Source organism: Ambystoma mexicanum, chromosome 2q (assembly GCF_040938575.1).
Source record: "Ambystoma mexicanum isolate Mex_15411 chromosome 2q, UKY_AmexF1_1, whole genome shotgun sequence".
NCBI lineage: Eukaryota > Metazoa > Chordata > Amphibia > Caudata > Ambystomatidae > Ambystoma > Ambystoma mexicanum.
In genome coordinates this window covers 1,160,635,157-1,160,656,903 of record NC_090924.1, presented here as the reverse complement: position 1 = coordinate 1,160,656,903, position 21,747 = coordinate 1,160,635,157, and the positions used below count along the sequence as shown (strand labels likewise).

Below are 21,747 nucleotides of genomic sequence, written 5' to 3'. Positions count from 1 at the left end.
CGGCACGTCGATGGTCGGGCCTTCTCCAGTGGGAAGCGATGCAGACGAGAGCTTCCTTGGATCAAATGAAGTTCTTAGGCAAATGGGAGCACGATGGCTGCGGTCGTCGACAGTGGCGGACAACAGTACGGGCGCTTCTCTTTGGGATTCCACGGCAGTCCCCATCTCTGGTCGGCAGCCTGTCGTAGGTCTGTCTACCAGGGAGCTTTGGCAAAGATCAGCTGGTGCACGATGGTCCCTCGTAGCACGGGAAGAGGGCGCCTTACCAGGTCTTCTCTGGGTCAGCCCGTGGAGACACAGCATCTTTCAGATTGGTGAAGTAGAGCAGCAGCAAGACTTCTCCTCCAGCAGGACTTCAAGGTTAAGCTTCAGTTTCACTCCAGTTACTCTTCAGCTTCTGAACACGAATTCTAGCAGTGAGAGGCCCCCAGATTTACTAGTTGGTCTCCCATTCATTCTGCCTGGTCACACTCAGGCAACAAATCAGTCAGAAGGGCATACCTGCAGGCAGCCAATCAGGTGCATAGTGCATTCAGGCCATTCACTCCTCTCCAGACACTCACAACAAGTTGTGTATTAGGACAAGTACTCAGCCATTCAACACTCCACGCTGCATTCATAACAGTTTCGGGCAGGGCTGTCTCAGTCATTGTGTCAACCAACTAGACACCCACAAACACAGAATGCATATTCGTCACACACTCCAGTCACCCAGGTCCCACCCACAACATACAGCCACTGGGAAGGCTCCAGCAAGTCTGGCCTAGACTTCACAACAACACCATATATGGAACTTCCACCCAACAGCCGGTCAGGGGGAAGGGACAGAGCCAGGGCATCCCAGGACTTTGGGAGGACAAGGTAACAGGCAATAGAAAGCAAGAGGCCACAGGGGTCATCTTGTTTCCCATCAGGAATCAACTGATTCCAATGGCAGGGCCTGGGTATCCCAAAATGGAGGATACTCAGAGCACCTATCAAATTCAGCATGGAGCTGCCACCAGCCCATACCCTGCTCTGTGGGCCACACACAGGTGCCTGAAAACATACACTAGGGGCACAGGGTTGTACCCCCACCCATAGGTGCCATAAAGGTATCCAATGGGTCTGTACACCAAACCAAAAGAGAGCTGCACCGCCAAGAGTCCCACATGAACTCCTGCACGCAAAACACGACAGAACACACAATAAAAAGCATTAAAGGACAAGGATACGGAGGCCCCTTCACTCCGATGCATTTCCACCATCACAATCATCAGTAGAACCATGAAAAAGGTATTTACCTTCAAAAGGTATAGCACCTTCTCCTGCACCTCTTTTGTAAATTTGGTTGTATGCAACCACACCTGCCGAGGTAACATCAACGCCCCGCAGTATCCACGTGATGTGCAGCAGATTCTAAGTCCTGAGCTAAGACACTGGCATCTGACAAGCCTTAAATCAATAAGTCTGTTATGAGGAAGAACTCGTTTGAACTCCACCAGTCCCCCCCCCGCCCCATAGTTTTACATTAGCCGCTGCCATCACCACCTCAGAATTTGCCTGTCGAAGCTGGAGGGCAGAGTTTGCAAAGACTGTCTTCCCTATCGCCTCCAAGGTGGAAGCTTCCTTCAAGATCACCTGTGCCACAGAGGAAGAGGTAGCTGAGGACTTGAAGTGCAGTGTAGCTGCTGCCACAACATTTGAAGACAGACGAGGACAGGTGGATAGGGGACAATATTCAGATGCTATTTTTTATTTACGTTTTGGCCTGTGTGGAGCTTCAGCCTCAAACAGCAGGCTTCTACAAACATGTATTTTTGAAGAAAAAGATCAGAGCACTCTTAAGGTAAGATCCCCTGACAGCACTGCAGTTTTCTGCAAAGGGGGTTCCAGAGTTGGAATGTCCAAGAACGCCATAAGACCCAAGAACGCCATCATGAAAGGCTTTGACTGAAGATGGAGGATTGTCTTTGTCAAGCCCATCTGGCGTCACCATTTTGGTGACATCGTCTTTAGGTGGTGAAGAGCAGGAGATGCAGGCTCCTTAAACTGAAGGACCAGCTCCAGTGGAGGAAGTGGCTGAGCTTCCGGGGGAGACTCTTGAGGCTTGGGAGCAATTCCCCTGAAGAGGTCTTTAAAGTATGCACTCATCGGATCAGAGTGCATTCGGTTTTGGAAATGGCAAACACACACTTCCTCTGGAGATGGTCTTGGCCATGGTGACGGTGCTGGTCTATTAAGCAGGATATGACGCTACTACTCTGTTGAGACTGGTTACCAAGAAGGACCTCACAAGTATGGATCTACATAGTGTAGTGGAGCTGATGTAGGAGGCGATAGTCGGTTGAAATGGAGTCCTCCGAGTATACAGCAAGTCTGTATGAAAAGGATTGGACTTGAGCCCACAGATTGAGGCGGCAATAAATTGTCCTTACGTCGCCATTAGGGCTGCAGGCAAAATGGAGGACAGAGGTGGCGCTGGCTGAGCCACACTGAGTCCTTCTGAGGTGATCTGCATCAGAGGGAGGTTTGTCAGAGGTCGTGGTTGTTGTGTCCGCTTTGAATGGAGCTCCAAGCGAATGTTTTAGCCCTTTTTGAGGCATACTCAGCAGAGCCTGTGGATAGACTTTGATAGTTTATCCTGTGTGCTCCTTCAGGCTGGCCTGTACACTATTTTGACCCTTTGAGAGGAACCTGGGTGGGGCTAAGGCACACTGGCCTTGAACACAAAAAACAAACAAAAAACCCTTTCTTTTGAGGCCATTAAAAAGTGCTCTAGTCCCGTCCCGACAGAAAATCCTACAAGTATGGAGGAAAGGTGACAGGCGGTAGGAGTATGAAAAATTACAGGTCTTGCATAATCTCAAATTATAAATAATTGGTAGTAAACTGCAGTACTTCCATCAGCTAAGTGTCAAAGCAAACTTTCCCCATTGTTTAATTACTCTCATCTCATCTGCAGAAAGCTAGACCTAATATAACGGGAATATGAATGTTTTGCATCTGGCACATCCCCTTTTCAGCCAGTCTCTTCTCCAGAACACTGACACCCCTCCCCTCGACTCCCCCACCCAGCCCCCCCCCTAGCTAATCACTAGGTTACAATTAAACTGAACTGGCTTCCATCGATTCGATTGTGTTCCTTAAAGTTATTTGCTTGGTGCATGTGCATTGTTGCCATGATTTCACTGGTCCCCAGTTTCAAACGCAAACCTTTCTAACTAAAGACCCACCACCAGCTACTTACCATACTCTGCCTGTGCCTAGGGTGGCAGAGCATTCCCTGTTGTTGCCCCTAAGAACTGGAATAATTGTGCTTTACATAATTAGTTGCACTGTTCAGAAAACATCTCCAAACCATTCTGTTGTCTTTCATGGAACCTGTTCCATTTAATCAATATTCAGCTTCAAGGAAGCACTGTGGTGCAAGTGTGCTTTACAATTCTCCTAACATAGTTTTAACAGGGAACAATCAAATTTACACTGAAAAGGCTAAAAGTCATGCAAGATGGTATATAAACTATACCCACAGCTAGATGCGGATCACTTCTAATACTTGAAGCCAGATAAAAAGCAATACAGAAAAAGGATTTCACATATTTGATTTTCTTTCAATACAGGTAGCTGATCAGTTAGTTGCTGTACAATTTTGTTTAAAATATAGATCAGCCACATTTTTAGCTTTTTGTACAAGTTACAAAAGTCTTAATACACACAAAAAGTCCTCAATTAAATTTATTACCAAGACAAATCCAGAACCCAGCAATGAACATTAAGTTATGAATGTATGAGAAATCGTGGGTTATATACTTCACTTGTAGACATTTACATTTGACAAAAACAAATGTTTGCTTAACTGGCATTCTACCATCAAAATTGTTTAATTTACATTGTGAAACATATGCACAAAAACATGTTAACCAATGCAACTTGAATAACTACTGCACATTTTTTCTCTGCCACATCAACTGAAATAATGTTCAATAAACTTCCAAATGTGAACATTGCATGGGATTAACAGTTCAGACTTTGATCACAACTTAGAATTCTTTTACAATAAAGAATTAAAGTGCCAATAAATTCAGGTGGGCAAGTAGTCCTCTCTGCACATTTAGAGTTGCTCAGGCACACCAATAGGTTTGCATTACAAGAGTCTTTGAGACACACAGCAGGGGGCTCTCCATGTTCGATCTACATTTTCCCAATACAGCTTGGCAAATGTGTGCCAGTCACCATTCCAAATGTTTCTCCTCTGTAGTCTGCCACATCAGTTAGGAGGTTTCCATTTTGTATCCGTGTTTTTCTAATTCAGCTCTGAAGTGGGGGGGGGGGGGGGAAGGACATACATATTATAAAATGAGCATGTAATACTAACACAAGTCTTATATGCACAGGCTTGTTCAACCATTGCTATTCTAGTTAAGTAGACAACTGGCTCCAGTTACTATGTAACAAGATCCAACTTAATCCTTCCTGACGAAGCATCCACAAATAAACGCTTAATAATCCCGATTTACCGTATAAAGGTGTATTGTTTATGGTGTTTTTGAAGCGTTTGTCTTGAAGTACAATCAAAAGCACATTTTATCCCTCAAAAGTTACAAAACATGTTTTTGCTCACGAATGTGCAGCAGTTTCAGGCCCTACTGCATCCTTATTATCAATAGCAAAATGTTCAAAGTGCATTTAAAATTCTATCGAATATTAGGATGATTTTCATAGCAGGAGACTCAAATCGGGGAACAAAAGCGTGTTTTGCCATTACTCCGATTACTGTTGAAACTTCTGCTTGCCAATCTAAGCAACGTGAATTTTGCTGCTTCTTAAAAGTGGACAAGTGAATACATGCAGTGATCTCTTCCACATTCCTTAACATAATGGCACTTTCCAGTATGGAGTAGTTACAATGGCCAATAGCTGCAGTATATTTCTTTTCAAACAATGTTTGAACGCAGAGTAATTTGGCTCATGGGTACGAGGATCAACCACTGCCACCCCATTATACCATTACGTTAGTAACGCCTGCTCTGTAGTATCCGGTTAACCATAGAGTCACTTTTATATTTAAATGTAGTACCCGTCGGTGGGTGGGGGATGGGGGGGTTTAAGAATCACCAGACTCCCTGCCAATCAGGAGGCTCAGAACAGGGGCTTTGCGCCACATGGTAAAACCCCAGCTCCAAGCCTCCTCGGAGTTGGAGCCCACCATCATCCCCTGCCGGGTCCAAGATAAGTGGCCCCTGCGTTCCTCCGGGTCCCCTCCCCCACACCTTTTTTCCACATATTTAGACGCCCCCCCCCCACGTACCTCCAAATCCCTCGCTGGCACTGGGGCACTAGTGTTCCCAGTACATCCTAGACACAGCAATGGCCACAATGGAAAGGGAGAAGAGACGCCTGTAGTTGCCTTCTCCCTGATCCATGGCAGCCATCTGGTTTTGTAGTTTCTCAACTTTAATAAAAAACAAAACACTATTAGTAACCCCCGTGCAACGTGCCAGGGTACTAATAGCAATATAACCCTTGCAAGATTACTGGTCAGGTAATCCCACCAGGCTAATGTTAAAGCCCCCACTTAATTCTGGCTTCTAACTGATTTGCTCAGGTTATATTGCTTGAAACAAAGCGATTACAGTAGTACTACAAAAAAAAAAAAAATATATATATAATACAAGCATCAGAAATAAAAGCATCAGAAATAAGATTACGGTGAGTAATGTAACCGCTTAGTTTCACATGCGGTGCATAGGACGACATCTAGTGGAAGCTGCAGAGTATTACAGTTTTTCGAAACTCGAAAATAGGCGTCGACACAGGGCGTGCCAGTGATACTATCCCTAGTGTGACGTCCGCTGTACCCATGATCCCTCACGCATCTAGGACGCTCAGATTGTATTTTTTCTGACATGAGGTAGCATGAGTAGCGCGAGTACAGATTATCCAAGCAGATAGAAAGATAAGACTACAAGCATCCATGCGCCTTCTCTGAGAGGGCAGGGGGGTGGGTTCGCATGTGAATCTAAGCAGATACAAGCATCAGAAATACGATTACGGTGAGTAATGTATCCCTTCTGAGGCTTGTGGATTCTGCTTAGATCACATGCTGTGCATAGATTAGCGAGCAGTGTTAGAAGGAGGTGGGATGTGAGAAGGGTCCTGAGCAAATAAATGTCTAAGAACCGCTTGTCCCACTTGAGTATCTGTCTTGGAATGAGTGTCAATACAGTAGTGCTGAGTAAATGTGTGAATAGAGCTCCAAGTAGCTGCTTTGCAAATGGTGTCAAGGGGTACATTTGCAATGAAAGCCAGAGTGGCCCCAATGCCTCTTGTGGAGTGGGCTCTTGGCGTGAAAGGCAGAGTTTTTTCAGAAAGGGAGTAACACAGCTGGATACAATTTATAATCCACTTAGAGATGGCACCTTTAGAGACGCGATCTCCCTCTCTGCCTGTAGCTACGGAGACAAACAGTTGGTCTGTTTTCCTTGGCGGCCTGGTCTTGTCTACATAGTATAGGACCGCCCTACGCACATCTAGGGTGTGTAGTTTCACCTCAGCAGAGCTTTGGGGTTCTTGGAAGAAATGGACTGGTTAACGTGGAATTTAGAAATAAACTTGGGTGAAAACCTGTGTTCGTAAAACCAGCTTATCTTTATGAACAGTAAAGAAAGGATCCTGCACTGACAGAGCCTGAATTTCACTGACCCTTCTTATCGATGTAATGGCCACGAAGAAGGCAGTTTTAGGTGTTTGAGACTGCTTTTATGCATGGGCTCGAATGGGGGCCCATGAGTTTAGCCAGCACCACATTAAGGTCCCATCCTGGTGGTGGGTTGAAATTGGAGGGTAGAGTCTCTTTACCCCTTCCATGAAGGCTTTACCACTGGTACTTTCAACCACGATACCGTGTTATGGGAGGTGGTGTATGGTGACAGAGCTGCCAGGTGTACCTTTAGTGAATTAAATACCAACCCTGCGTCCAGCAGGTGGCACATGTAGGTGACAATAGTGGAAGGAGTGCAATCAACTGGGTTGAATTGCTTATTCTGGCACCAGATAACAAATCTTTTCCATTTGACAAAATAACAGTGCCTAGTGTTGGGCTTCCTAGATTCCATTAGGATGTCCATGCACCTTTGTGGTAAGTTGAGGTGTCCAAACTATGACTTCAGGAGCCATGCTGCCAAGTTCATTGAGCTGGGTTGAGGATGCACTGTTTGATCTTGGTGCTGGGATAGTAGGTTGTACCAGTACGGGAGTCTGATTGGTTCGCACCTTGCTAGCCTGTGCAGGTGTGGGAACCACGGTTGTCTCGCCCACATGGGAGCAACTGGGATGAGCGTCATCGATTCCCTGTGCATCTTGTTGACCACCATCCTCATCAGAGGAGTTGGTGGAAAAGCGTAAGCAAACATCCGGACCAGTTCGTCCATAGGACGTTCCCCTTGGAGCCTGGCTGGGGAAACCTGGATGTGAAGTCTGGGCATTGTCTGTTTTCGCTTGTGGCAAATAGGTCTATAGTGGGGGAAACTCCACTGTGAGAAGAGGTCTTCTACAACTTCTCTGTGTAGAGACCACTTGTGTTCTCTTGGGAGAGGATCTCTGCTCAAGGCGTCTGCTAGAGAATTGAGATCCCCTGGAACAGGTTGAGATGACAGGTAAATGTTCCGTCTGAGTGCCCATATGCAAATTTTTTGGCCAAGCTTGGACAGATTTGGCGAACAAGTCCCTCCCTACTTGTTTAGGTAGAACATCGCTGTTGTGCCGTCTGTTAAGATCTGCACTGACAGGTTTAACAGGTGAGGCTCGAACGCTCAAAGCGCTCTGAATACTGCCAGAAGCTCTAGCAGATTGATATGATTCTTGGCCACTGTGTGAGACCAGAGACCCTGAGCTGTGTGGTGAAGGAGGTGTGCTCACCATCCTGACAGGGATGCATCTATAGTGACTACGGCCTGTACTTCTGGATCGTAAAAGGGTTTCCCTCCGACTGGTTCTCTTGTCCACCTGTGTTGGCGAGACCACTGTTTCACCAACCATTCTTGCATGGGACGCAGACGCGCGTGGGGGACCAGGTAAATACATGACGCCATCATGCCTAGCAAACGCATCGCTTTGCGCACCGTTATCTGGCGACCGGGCTGATATTGAGGAATCTGCAGTAGTATATTCCGAATTCTTTCCTCTGATGGAAAGGCCAACCCCTCTTGAGTGTTTAGTACAGCTCCCAGAACTGTTTGGAGGTGCTTGGCACCAGGCTTGATTTTTTTCTCGTTTATGGAGAAACCCAATTCGAAGAGGAGGTTGATCGTACTTTGAATGTTTGAACTGGAAATTGTTGGGGTCTCCCCTGTGATGAGCCGGTCATCCAGGTAAGGGTACAATGGGATTGCCTCCCTGCGTAGGTGTGCTGCCACCACCGCCAGAACCTTGGTGAATACCCTTGGAGCCGAGACTATACCGAAGGGCAGCACCTTGAAGCGCAAGAATCTTCTGTGAGCTGGGAACATGGAAATATGAAAAAAGGCATCTTTCATGTCCAATGTTGCCATGTAATCCCCTTTTTTAGGAGGGGGGGATTACCTCTTGGAGAGTAGTCATGCAAAGCTTTTGGGGCTTGACATACGTTTGCAGGGTATAAGTCTAAGACTGGGCACATTGTTGGATTTTTTTTGGCACAAGGAAGTAAGTTGAATAAATACCCTTGTTTACCTGTTTGCCCGGGACGAGTTCAATCGCGTCCTTTTCTAGAAGATTGATGATCTCCTCGAGGAGGATCTTCTGGTGGTCCAAGGAATGTAGTTTGTCGTGGGAGGTGGTTTCGGGGACGGTCGAGCAGTTCTATGCAGTATCCTGCAGACACTGTGGACAGCACCCATCTGTCTGATGTGATCCCTTCCCAAACTTGGGTGAAGTTGGTAATGCGTCACTTTTTTGCGGGACGTCACCGTTTGTTCTGCTGGGGCTGCCTCTTCCCTTACCACGGCCCCTCTCGTTTCCCTTGTCATAACTTTGGGTAGACTGCTGGTTGTTGCCCCATGATATACCCTGCCCCTGAGAATAGTTGGAGCCCCTTTGTGAATTTTGGCCGCGTGGGCGACGAAAATTGCCATTCCCTCTTTGATTAGGGGGCTTGTTGGTCAACTGTCCCAGAGATTTCAGAATCTCATACTCGTCTTTGCCATTTTTTAATGCGTCCTCTACCGCCTTGCCAAACAGTAGATTAGGCTCCACCTGCATGTCGATTAAGGATGCTTGTGTCTCGGGTTTAAACCCTGACTGTCTTAACCAAGCATGCCCTCTTAAGGATGCAACCGGACACGGCTCTCCCCTCTGATGCAACCTGTGCCAGCTGGCCCTTTAAAGGTTCCGGTGCGGAGTCTATAAGTGCAGCAACTTGCTCCCACTGGTGGCAGTTGTAACTAGCCAGCAGAGTGGTGGAGTTGGCAATCCTTGCCTGGTAGGCGGAAGTTGAGGCTACCTACCTTCCTTCCTTCCTTCCCAACCCGTAGATCTATCTTGCTCTCTTTGTCAGGGGGAGCCTCAGACGAAGATAGAGGCGTTCCCGTCCTCTTCCGGGTATTAGTCACTACCAGGGAGTCTGGTTTCAGTTGGCCCTTTATGTAAAGCGGGTCTGATTGGGCTGCCCTGAACAATTTTTCGATTCTGGGGTTTACCGCCCTGGTGAGGTTAGGATCGATAAGGGAAGGATCAATTCTCCTTTGTATGGCCTTGAGAATAGGGATGGCCTGAGCAATGGCTCCCTTTTCCCCTACTAGTTCCTCGGCAAAGTACCTCTCCTCCTGTGGTCCCTGGGTGTCTATGCATAAGTGTTCAGCCGCTCGAGACAAAACCTTTAGGAGAGGTTGGTTGTTGACTGGAGTCTCGGTAACCTGAGGTTCTTTGCCTACTGGGGAGTCTACTCTGTAGACTTCTGGGTCATCTTCCTCTTGGCCCTCGTCACCCCCATAGTAGTCCACCATAGTTTAGTCGTCCAACATTACCAATTCTCGATCCTCATCTTGTAGTGGATCCTGACTATACCGAGTGTATGGCTGTACGTAGAAAGGGTCATAAGACTGACCTTGCGTTGGTGCCTCAACTTGAGGTTTCTTACCAAGGGGTAGCGGGTCCCTAGACCCTGAGGGAGTAGCCCTGTCAGGGGTATAGGAGAGGAAGTGATCTGGGTTCTTGGCATAGAGGTCCGCTAGGGATGACATTCTAGACATAACCCTGTCCATATCCTCACCGGACCATTCTTTGGAGCTGGGGATTACCCTTTCCTGGGAGTGTTTCCCTGCTATGACCTGACTGGACCTATGGGCTTGTGCGGGGATCTTGGTTAGCTGTTAATCAGAAGACCTAACACTGTTTTAATGTACCAGAGGAGTAGAAGAAGGCTGAGAAGGTGTCTTCTGCTGCTTTCCCCCATCCCCAGAAGTGGAAGAGTGCTTCCCTGGTGTTTTCACTTTCTCAGGGGTTTTCGATGTCTGGTGTCGAGATTCGGGTGTAGTGTCCCTTTCCTTAGAGTGAGGACGTTGGGAAACGGGAACCATCATCGAACGGTCTGCTGACGCAGACTCCTGGAGTGCGGCCTGGGGATGGAGGTTGGCCTAGTCTTCCGACGATCGTACCTCCATTACTTTGGTGAGTGAGGCACTCTTGGCAACAGTGGATGGTTGCATGGTGTCATGCGGCGATCTTGACCGAGAACGCCCAGAGGACACCGATTCAGTGGACCGTTCTTTGCATGCCTCTTTCCAAAAACTTGACACACGCGTTGAGTCTCGGTTGGACTTCGAGTGTTTGGTGGAAGTGGTGTGGGTAGCACTCACGTCACCGGGTGTGCTCCCCATAACTGCCCTGCAGGACAACCTTCCGAGGTCGGGGACTTGCGCTTGGCTGTCTTTCGACGCCACGTTGCCTTCACCGTCCTATAGTATGGCGTCGCTGCCACCATTGAAGGTACCCTCCGCTTCCATGGCCTCTCGTTGCCTGGCGTGGTGGGCCCAACGTTTGGTCGAACGGTTCTTTAGAGTCTTAGCCTTGAACCAGCTACACGCTCTGCAGTTCGCCTCGGGGTGGTCCCTTGGCAAGCAGAGGTTACAGGTGGCGTGTCTGTCAACCCAAGGGTACTTGCAGTTGTACTTGGGGCAAAATTGGAAAGGGGTACTCTCCACTCCATACGCACCCTGTGGCAGCGGGCTAGTCTGTGTAGGAATATATATATAAATATATGTGAGTGTAGAGTATGTACCACCCCCCACTCTCCCTCCTTGTAGGGCCGAGGCCAGAGGCCTTTCCGAGGCCCAAAGACTGTTGTGCACCTCTGGACGGTTGTTTTGTTCTCCGGTGTCGAGTTTCGATGTACAGTGACTCGACGTGGGGATGGGAGAACCGGGGAAATATTATACTATTTGCAAAATTACGGCTAAAAGCCAGGGAACTCCGCAGAATGCTTCCGACCAGTATGGCAGAAAAAAACAATCCGAGGGTCCGAGACGCGTGAGGGATCATGGGTATAGTGGACGTCACACTAGGGATAGTATTACCGGCATGCCCTGTGTTGATGCCCATTTTCAAGTTTCGAAAACAAACTGTAATACTCTGCAGCTTCCACTAGATGTCGGCCTATGCACAGCATGTGATCCAAGCAGATTCCACAAGCCTCAGATATATATATATATACACACACACACACATACATATACATACACATACACACACACACAACTCTGTGGGCTGCCTTACCCCACTAATCCAAGACCTGCAACATCACTGTGCATTGCTGGCAGCAGAAACATCATAATGGCTGCCGGAAAGCATGCGGCTCGCCAGAAATCACCAGAAAGTGCGCAGTGAAAACCTGAAAAATAAGGCCACCATCTACTTTTGCCTATGTCAGTGATAACACAGGAGACCACTGACAAAACCCATCATTTGGCTGCTCACAGAGCAAAATCATTGCCAAAGAAACTGAGCTGGTTTCAAAAATCCGTTTTTATTTGGTGTCAAATTTGCAGAAATCATGGCTTACAAACCACCCAAAAAGATCCAAACTCCTTGTTGGGTGGTCAACATCATTCTATGCAAGAATCTACATAAATATAAGGTCCACATAAGTGTATCTCTATCTGAACAAAGTATACTTTTGAGGATTGCTTGCTGGAAGAAATATGTCAAAAATAGGTGTAATACCGTTACTCACCTCTACCAGAAGCCGGCGTTTTAAAACCATTTAGTTAAAGTTGAACATGGAACTCAAACTATGCCAAAGAAAGACTTGCTATCAGAAGCCTAATTGGATACAATTTAAAACCATATTCTGAAAAGGCTTGAAGCAAGAAATTGTTTAATGTAGGTGTTAAAAATGTAAGAAAATACAATTTTTAGACATTGGGTTAAGAGTTATATTTTCCCACACTGTGTTCCAACGAATTCCACACCTTCTCCCTGGACAAAGGAGACACTCCCCCCCCCCCTCCCCCTGCCCTTGGCTAAGAGATTGACAGGCTGGTGTCAAAAGGAACTGGGAGTGGCACCCTGGCCTGTTGCTCTCAGTGCAGACCAAGGAATCCTTGGGCTGAATAGAAAATGCTAATTCGGGTGTGACTGACAAACTGCACTGCTGGCAGGAAAGAAAGACAAGTGACCTCAGAGTCAGCCCAGACCTTGGAGGCGGAGACAAACCATTGTGTGGATTCAGAAAGCACAGCAAATATATGTTTTAAAAAAATGCTTACAATAAATTGCTCTGAACTGACAAAAATGTGAAACTTTGAGATTGTTAAAATGAAAAATTCGCTCAGTTTAAAACTAAGCTGGAATCCGTGCGATGTTCTGAGACTGAACCCCGGAATTTATTCATATGGTAGCTACTGTGTTTATGCTATGAACATCAAAAATTACAGAAATGTGCCCAGATGGGGTGTGCATGCATGTCTAAAAATTGGTGCAGAACTATTATTGAGAAACCCACCAAAAGCGCAAAACAGTTGTCATTTCTGAACCAAGGCTCTTAGGAAGATGAGTCAACTCTCAGGTAATCCGTCATGTAATTTATGTTGTATTAACAAGTTGTGTATATTGTAAATATGTGTTTTATGATAAATAAGATATACTGTACAGAGAAAAGGGGAGGGTCTTTCCCCCTAAACCATAAACATGACACATGACGACACAGGATGACACTCTGCTCCTTTCTCCAATCAGGGGACAGGGAATCCTCTGACCTATCAGATCTTTAGAGGGTTGGGCAAAGAGAATCAGGCTCCCCACCGACTTTGGAAATACATAAATAGGGACTGCTGAGGACAGATAGGACACACTTTTCCACTACTCAACTGATTTCTTGGCAAAGCACCCTGCAATAAGATCCAGACAACTCCAGAACCAAACTCTAGAACCAACTCTACAACTTTGAAGCAAAGAGGCCTAACCCAAAAGCTGAACCCTTCTCAGCAGGCCTTCAGAATTTTTTGCAACCTGATTCTAACCCCTAAAACTTCCACAGGGCCTAACCAAACAATCCAACAGCCTGACTGAGCTGTTCTGCTTCTAGCCAAGAACCCTGTGCTAGAACCCAGATCCAGACCCAGAGAGCAGAGCTGTATCCAGATCCAGTCCAAGAGGCTGCGCAGATCCTAGTGCCATGCGGAGAGCAGAACCCAGAGTGCCCGAGACCTGTCCGGTGGCAAGAGAATCCCAGCCAAACCTTTGACCAGATGTTTGACGGGGCCCACTCCATTCCAAAGCCATAGGAGTGAGTATCCAGTCTAGAACTGTACAAAACCAATCTCTTAGTTTAAAGTAATTCTATTCCAACCATTTCAACCCATCCAGAACTGCATTATAGAACCTCTTTTGTCTATCCTAAATTCTCCTCTCCTCCACATAATTCTTGAGAGATTGTAGCGATGATCTATGCGCTGATATTTTTTCAAGTGTCTTGACGCACAACAAACGGAGCACAAGGCGCCCGCCCCGTTTCTGGTGGCTGTCCCGTTGGGTATCTTGAAGTTTCAGAGCCCTTAGTATAAATCCATATTGATTCCTAATCTGTAAAGCGCACTCTAAATCTTGACTGTTTCTGAAAAATCTACCTTCACAAAAACCTCTTTGGAACCGCACGCCCTGGAACCGAAATTTAACTGTCATTTTGAATCTAAGATCCTAAGCTTTCTAACGACATTCCAATTCCTTCCAGTTTTGCTGTAAGCGCATTTCCCGCATGCGGAAAAATTGCTGCGAATTGCAATTTAGCTCAATTTCATCACGTCAGAATAGCTGTTTCTTATTTGCAACTGCTGAGTTTCGTTTTCAATCTGATAATCATTCCTGAATCATTGCTAGTGTTGACCTGAACCAAACCAAAGTGATTCACTTATCCTGAATCTCATTTAGCGAATTACATTTTTAGCATTTTTCCTTTTCATTGCCAATCACATTCAAAAGCATTTTTGCCTGTTTTAAATCATACCAGAAGTCATGAGGATTGCCAGTGTAGATAGTTTGCAATAATGTTCCAGCTCCTATGCAGTAAGTAAAGAAATTCCTGGGAGGAAGCCCACTCAAAGAAAAAGTGGGATATGCATAAAATAATCTAGCACACAATACTAGGTTTGGGGGCCTTTAGCTGCCATAAGTGTCATGTGTTGAATGAACACATTTGCCATGGTTAAGGTAAAACAGCATGGCTCTGTACAATTATAAAATTATGAAGAAATGCTTTGCAGATTCAACCGCCTTATGAAGAAAAAAAGGAGTAGGCTCATTTCCTAAGATCCTCTGGAACTACCTTTGGTAAGAAAGATGGATGTGGCCTAGAGACCACTACCTTTGTGAAACACAAGGGAAATATCTTCTGAAGAAAGGGCTTACAGTTCCCCAACGAAACAAGTTGTGGTCACAGGCTCTAACATGCTATTTTCCATGAAGTTTCAAGTCAACAGAGGCCATTTGTTCTAACGATTTGTGTTCCAAGGATGACCAAAAAAAGCATTCAATATCCACAACAAAGGATGTGAAGACCTGATGTGTGAGTGTGAGAGAGAGAGAGAGAGAGAGAGAGAGAGAGAGAGAGAGAGAGAGAATAGGAATCAGCCATCAAAATGTCTTCATCAATGGACTGAAATGATAAAAAGTGGAGAAACGTGGCTGTAACATATTTACAAGATAGAATCTTGAAAGCAGATAATTTCAAGATTACAAAATAAAGGGCAGTGTAATAGATCCAGGTTGTTTCAATACCTGGGAACATAACTTTGATCATTTAATGCTATAGTGTCAAAGAGGGTAGGATTTCACGACTGCCTCAATATTTTTGGCAGATAATCTGGAAATAGGATAGTTATTCAGGAACAATTGAGGAGGAATGCAGAACCACTCCTTGCTGTGAGAATAGGTTTTGGTCTCTGAGGAATCTATGATCTTTTGGGTCACCAGGAAGCTATTGGTATCACTGTGCGCTACAACTTATTTAGCAAGCAGTGGGTGAGGTGGAATAGCCTACAAGCATTGCCAGTGGAGGTGAAAAAGGCACCCCTTCTTCACTGAGCAAGTCTGCCACCCACAGGAAGCATAAAGGGACATCGAGAGCTTTCCTTTATTGCAAGCAGGCCCCTTGGAGAACATTCTTGAAAAATTGTGTGGGGGATGTTAAGGGTATATGAGAGGAATCTCTAGGGATCCACCCGAAATGCGAAGACCCTACAGGAAAATCTGATGCCAAATTGTGCATTCCCATATTTGAAGCTACAGAACGCATGATGAAAATGCAGAAGTGTTTGCACCCAGGTTCCAGCAATCTTTGATGGAAGGCAGTAGTAAAATTACCTTTAGCTCTGGAACATTGCTGTGTGCCGATAAGAATGCACACCATGAAATGTGAGCAGGTTAAGAGTTTCAAGGTGGCTCCCCACCAGTAATGCGATGGGCTTGAACCACAGTTTGACGGCGGGAAATGCAGGAATCCTGCAAGTCTTGGTTCTCTGATGCTGCAAGTCCCTCTGTGGGGTCTCAGGGATGAGTGCAACCCTTGTTCTCAGGATTTCAACGAAAGGGAGGCTGGTGCACACGTCCAAGGGTCTTTCGCAACAATGAGGTCTTGGGCAACAGTGTGACTGGCATAGATTTATAGCACACCGAAGATCTGCGGGCATCTGGGTGTGACAAATACACAGTCAGACAAACCTAAAACACAGGACAATCAAGCAGCTAGTGGGCCTAGCAGAGAAGAGCAATCTATTACTTGAAAAGCAAAGATTCCATAGCTCTGCAGACGGCTTAAGTGTCTTCCAACCTGATTGACAGTGGGAGTGCATTCTACAACTTTGCAGCACTAACTAAAAACGATCTGCCTAGGCCATTTGATCATTTAAAACCTGGACATTTGATCTGCCCCAAGTTAGAAGAGCGCAGTGATCTTTTCGGTAAATAGCAGGAGATTATGGACTTTAGATAAGACGGTGCTGTCCCAAAAAGACATACAATTGTACCGGTTTTAAAAAGGTAATGCTTTCCCGCACTGGCAGCCAGTGAAGATCTCTCCTGTGGATGGAGGTGTGCGCTCTTTGAATTTTCTTAATGCGCACAGCATTATTTTTGTTGTCTGCCATTTCTTCAGACAAACTGTTGGCACCAATTAGAACATTAGAATAGTCAAGCTTCAATAAGAGCGACAGTTCTTTTCATGAACAAAAAGGCTGAACATTGTTAAGGCTGAGGTAGTACCGAGTTCCTGCCGATTTGGTTAACACAAGCTTCTGCACTCATGGAGGATTCCAGCAGAATACCCATAGTTTTTATCCTGCACTGTACTGGAATAGTGCAGTTCTTGATGTTAAAATCTTTGTAGTCGGGCCTAATTTAGGATAGGCCTGCCGGGAACCGATAAGAAATTCTATTTTACTGCCACTGAGGCACATCCAGCTCCTAGTCATTCAAGACTCAATAAGATTGAGGTACCGAGAAAATTGATGGAGTCAAGTGCGTGATCACTGCTGACCTCGAGGACCAACTGTATCATCGGCGTAATTCATAAAAATACGCTAGAGTCCGTAGGAAGCGAGTAGAGTGGTCTTAAATACAAGTTTAGTACTGGGGCAAACTGGCTCCCTGTTGCACGCCGCACTTGATTGGAGCTAAGGAAGAGAAAGCATTGCCCCTATGGATCCTGGATACCAGAATCCATTGGACAAAAAACAATTGAATCCATTTGACGGCTCCTCTTGAGCAGTGTTCAAGTGATTGGAGGAGGCGATCATGATAGGAGAAGGTCGAAGGCTTCAGATAAATTGAGTAAGACCAGCACTCTAGCTATTCCACTGTCCAGGATATTCAACATATGGGTTTGAACGTCAAAAATGCCGTCTCACTGCTGTGTGCTGGCCTAAAACCAGATTGCTGCATATGGAGAACGCCAATGGATTCCACAAAGCTTTGGAGTTGCGAAGTGACAAACTTAGAGAATTGTTAAGAGGAAATTACAATTAGTAATTGCCCTCAGGTTACTTGGATCTTTAGGGTCTAATTCAGGCTTTTTAAGTGGGGGGTTACCGTGACCACCTTCATTAGTTGGGGGACAAGACTATCCTGAAAAGAGGAGTTGACTAAACGTGTAAGGAACGGAACTAAATGTTTGTGTTCCAGAATTATTCTGAGGTGAGGATGTTTTCGGAGCAGGAGGCAGGTCGCATAGTTGACAACACAGTCCTCATGTCAGAGGTAGCAAAGTAAATTTGATATGGTCATGTGAAGTAGACAGCCCAGGGGTTCTGTGGGGGAGAGGGTGTCGACAAGGCAAGCGTTTCTTTAATTTTGTCCGTAGCCTTTGTTATTTTGGCTTCAAGACAACAGTGCGCAGATGTAGGCTGAACTGACATGGACAAGGCCTTGGGCTTCTCTGATGATTTCAAAGGGTTTGCCAGTACAATTTGAGGCCTTCTTGATTTGGTCATTGAAAACCTTTTTCTTGATGTCCACAATATTATTTTTCCACAGCTTTCCAGGTGTTCTTTCGGCCAATGGGCACTTTAGACAACGGTCTTCTTTTGCCTTCTTCTGAGCTCAAGTTGGGGTGAGAACCAATTTTGGTGCCCGGTCTCAACCCTGAACGACTTTGGCCGTAGCAAGGCTATTCTGTCCAGCGGATCCAGGAAAGCGGTAGAGAAAGAGTTCACCAAGGCTCCTACTGAGTCTGTTTGTGTGAGCGCTAAGAGATGTTAAGCTGGCTAACATGTCTGATGGAAGGACCTTGTTAAAATTCCCACACATTTTTTGAGGTTATTTGTGACTTTCAGATGGGGACCCTGTAGCTGAATATGTAAATCAATGGTAGAACGATCGGACCAAAAGCATGGAGTAGTGCAGTCAATATAGTTCTTAAGATTTCGGGACACTACCTAATCAAGTACATTGTTTTCAGTAGTAGACATCGCTATTTTTCATTTTTTTTTATTGTGCATTTGTAAGGCACTAATACAACAAGTACATTTGTTTCAAAAGCACACACAGGGCCACACGGAGGGAACATGGGAGTGAAATGCAAATTATAATGATAAAAGATAGACCAAGTCGTACTAGGCCTTGTAAGGATTCAGAGAGGGAGATAAGGTACTAGGGGTACCACAGGGAAGTGCTAGCAAGTAAGCAGCCGTTAAGTGACTTGGTGAGTGGTCAACTGCCAATAAAGTGAGTGCAGGCCTGTGATAGCGCATGTTAAGATGGATTTCTGAATTCTGACTACATGGGCGGAGGCTCAGAAGGCCAGCCTAGTTTCTTGGAACAGGGTAACCTTCAGGACAAGCCACACCAATCAAGTTAGCATTGGCGGTGGTCAGGAATAGGTCTCAGGAGGGGTGAGCATGATTGAAGGCCACACAGTAAACGACACCACAAACTATGCTCAGTCAGGTGTATATATCAAAAACATATCTACATTTATTAAAGGCTTTTTAAATCAAACACAAGATGAAACTTCAGCAATATTAACAATGTTAACACAACCTTATACTAGTGAAGATATAAATAACTATATCCTAAAGCAATAGTAAGCAAGTATGGATATGCAACAGAAGAGGGTCAGACAACCAAATATACTTTAGGCAGTTCAGGAATCACAACCCTAACTAAAAGGCAGTCCAATCCCTACGAAGTGTGGAACCTTGTGCTCAAAAGTATGTTTAGCGCGGCAGCGCTCCATCGTGCAGTAAAGTACAACACTGGTCTCTTCAAGGGGCTGTAGTGTCTCAGGAAGGGGGGTGAGGCGATGAAGAATAGAGTTCCACTATTCAAGGAGGGTCTCCACAAGAGGGCAGAGCAATTTCCAGGAATCGGACGGTAGCTCAGGCTATCCTAACTACGATGAGTAGTCACTGGGGGACAAATGTGCGTAAAAGTCTATGGATGCGACTAGAGACCAACGGTAAGTGGTGCAAGTACTCACTGACCCTGGACACAGTCTGGACCAAACTTCACCAGTCTAGTCCAGTTCACTTGTGCATCTCTCCGGCTTTCAGGGGCTGTGTTCTGGGATTTCAGTCCGTGGCGGGACAGGGACCTTTTCTCCCCTTCTGGGGAAGGGATACTGCAGCTCGCCTTAGGGCACACAGGGGGGGGGGGGGCACAGTAGCAAGGCACCCACAAAGCTAATCACCACAGCAGTGCAAAATGGGCACTGTGTAGGTTCGGGTTCGGGCAGACTCACCTAGTTCCCGACCTAGGAATGGTAGGTGTACGAAAGTCAGCAGGAGAGTGCCTTCTACCAGGAGCTTATGGTTCCCAAAGTCTCCAGTAAAGACTTGAGACGGAGCCGATTGTAGAGAAAAGATCCTGCACGAGCTGGTCAGTTCACTGGGCGGTCCAGGAACACTTCCGAAGGGGCTAGTTTGCAGGTTAAGCAGGCGGTGCCGAGAGTAGTTGGTCACACAAGCCAGCGGGGGCCTGCATGACCAAATAAGGAATTTCGCAAGTTGGCTCAACCTGGGGAAGGCTAAGGGACAAAATGGCCAAAGACCAGAAATAAGGATTTCGTGGCATTGCCATTTTAGGCACTGGCCACCGTCCTGGGCCAAATGGAGTAACTGTGGTTTGGACCACTTAAGAGTCAAAATGCTTTGAAAAGGAACTGCTGCCACCAGCTCCATCCTGGGCACACATGTACATTCACCAAAAATCTTTAAAAATGAAAGACGACAGTGCACTGTACTGAAGGTACATTTTGCACTGATAAAAAGTTACCAAGAAATGGCAACAAAGTGAAAGACTAATGGAAACCGTCTTCCAGTACGGACAGTCTGAAGGGCATATCAGATTCCCCTTAATGAGATGAGCAAAAGCCCAGGCTGGACTCACTGGTAAAAGTCAGGCTAGGATGGTCAGACAAAACCAAAAGTTGGGGGTGGCGGGTTCAAAACTGGAGGGAAAATTACACATGAATGGAAATCTTTCTTAACAGCGCTGTCCAGTAGGTGCCAAGGTAAGTGCTGGGAGCGGGCAGAGCCTGAATGCAATTGTGTGAAGGCGGCCAGGGCACCGGTGGACACAAGGGCCCTGATCACCAATCTCAGCAACAGTGGGATTGAACAGAAGAAGGAGGGAGAGAAGGTGAAAAAGAAGGTCTTGAAGAGCTTCTGGAATTTGAGGAGATCTGGCCCAAGAGGAAGGGGGAGGCTGTTACATAGGAGGGAGCCAGCCGAGGAAAGAGATTGGCTAACCAGCTCGCCGTTTAGTGAAGTACTTAACACATAAATTGGTGCCGGAGGAACGTAAAGATCTGGGAGTGTATTTACGGAGAGTCAGTTGTAGAACGCGTGGTTCCCGGCCGCAGAAAGCCTTATGGATGCTGCAGAAGGATTTGAAGTTGATCTTTGCAGCAACCAGTAGCGAGATTTAGTTACGTTATGTTGCATTTATATAGCGCCTTATATACCATTGGTATGACCTGAAGGCGCTGGTAGGTTGAAAGCCTTTGGGAACCGACGTTCAGGTAAGTAGAGAGAGTAGGGAGAGTCAACGGCGCGTGTGCGCACCAGGTATGTGTGCAGCTGGTGTGGTATTCGTGAAAAAGCTGCTTCTTAGCGGTAGGTGTGATGGTTGAGATCAGGGGTATGTGTTTGTTCTGGCAGGATTTATCTAGACCGACCGTGGCTGCGTTAGGCCCGAGGGGAACGCCTGGCTGGGGGGTGTGTAAACAGCAGTGTTTACTTAGTATGATGGGGAGTGAGCGGGAGATGTTAGTATGAGAAGAGTTATACCGAATGGTGTCATAGTATCACTGTGTTCTAGTTGAGTGGTGGTGTAGAAGAGAGTAAGCGTGGTGTGCGATTATGGTGTGTTACATGCTCTTTCAAACGTTTCCTGCATTCCAAACCATACTATATACGTCTATGCAGTTCTATGCGCTCCAGTCTTTTCTATGTACTTTTATTCATTCCATGCGTCTCCGTCTGTGCTACACTCCGGTCCGCTCGACGCACTCATGCACTTCAGACCGCCCCACGCGCTCCTGCCTGCCCCATGCATGCACTCACGCGTTCCCGGCACTCACCCGCTTCCCGCACCCATCAGCTCCCCGCACTCACCAGCTCCCTTGCACTCACCAGCTCTCGTCACTTCTCCATTCTATGCACTCAGCCGTTCTATGTACTCATCGGCTCAATTCACTCATGCTTTCCACGCATTCAACTCATCCGCTCCCCCACTCATTCCCTCACTCATACTCTTTCCACTCTACACGCTTCCCCCCACTCTACACACTCCCCCCACCCC

At 46.4% G+C, this 21,747-nt stretch overlaps 1 long non-coding RNA gene across 1 annotated transcript in view; it reads right to left on the bottom strand.

The window, feature by feature from the left end:
- Positions 1-3,699: 3,699 nt before the first annotated feature.
- Positions 3,700-21,747, bottom strand: part of LOC138570017 (uncharacterized) — a 64,931-nt gene continuing 46,883 nt past the window's right edge. The window contains exon 3 of the long non-coding RNA XR_011303381.1: positions 3,700-4,296. This is a non-coding gene — a long non-coding RNA (uncharacterized lncRNA). The remainder of the gene's footprint in view (positions 4,297-21,747) is intronic.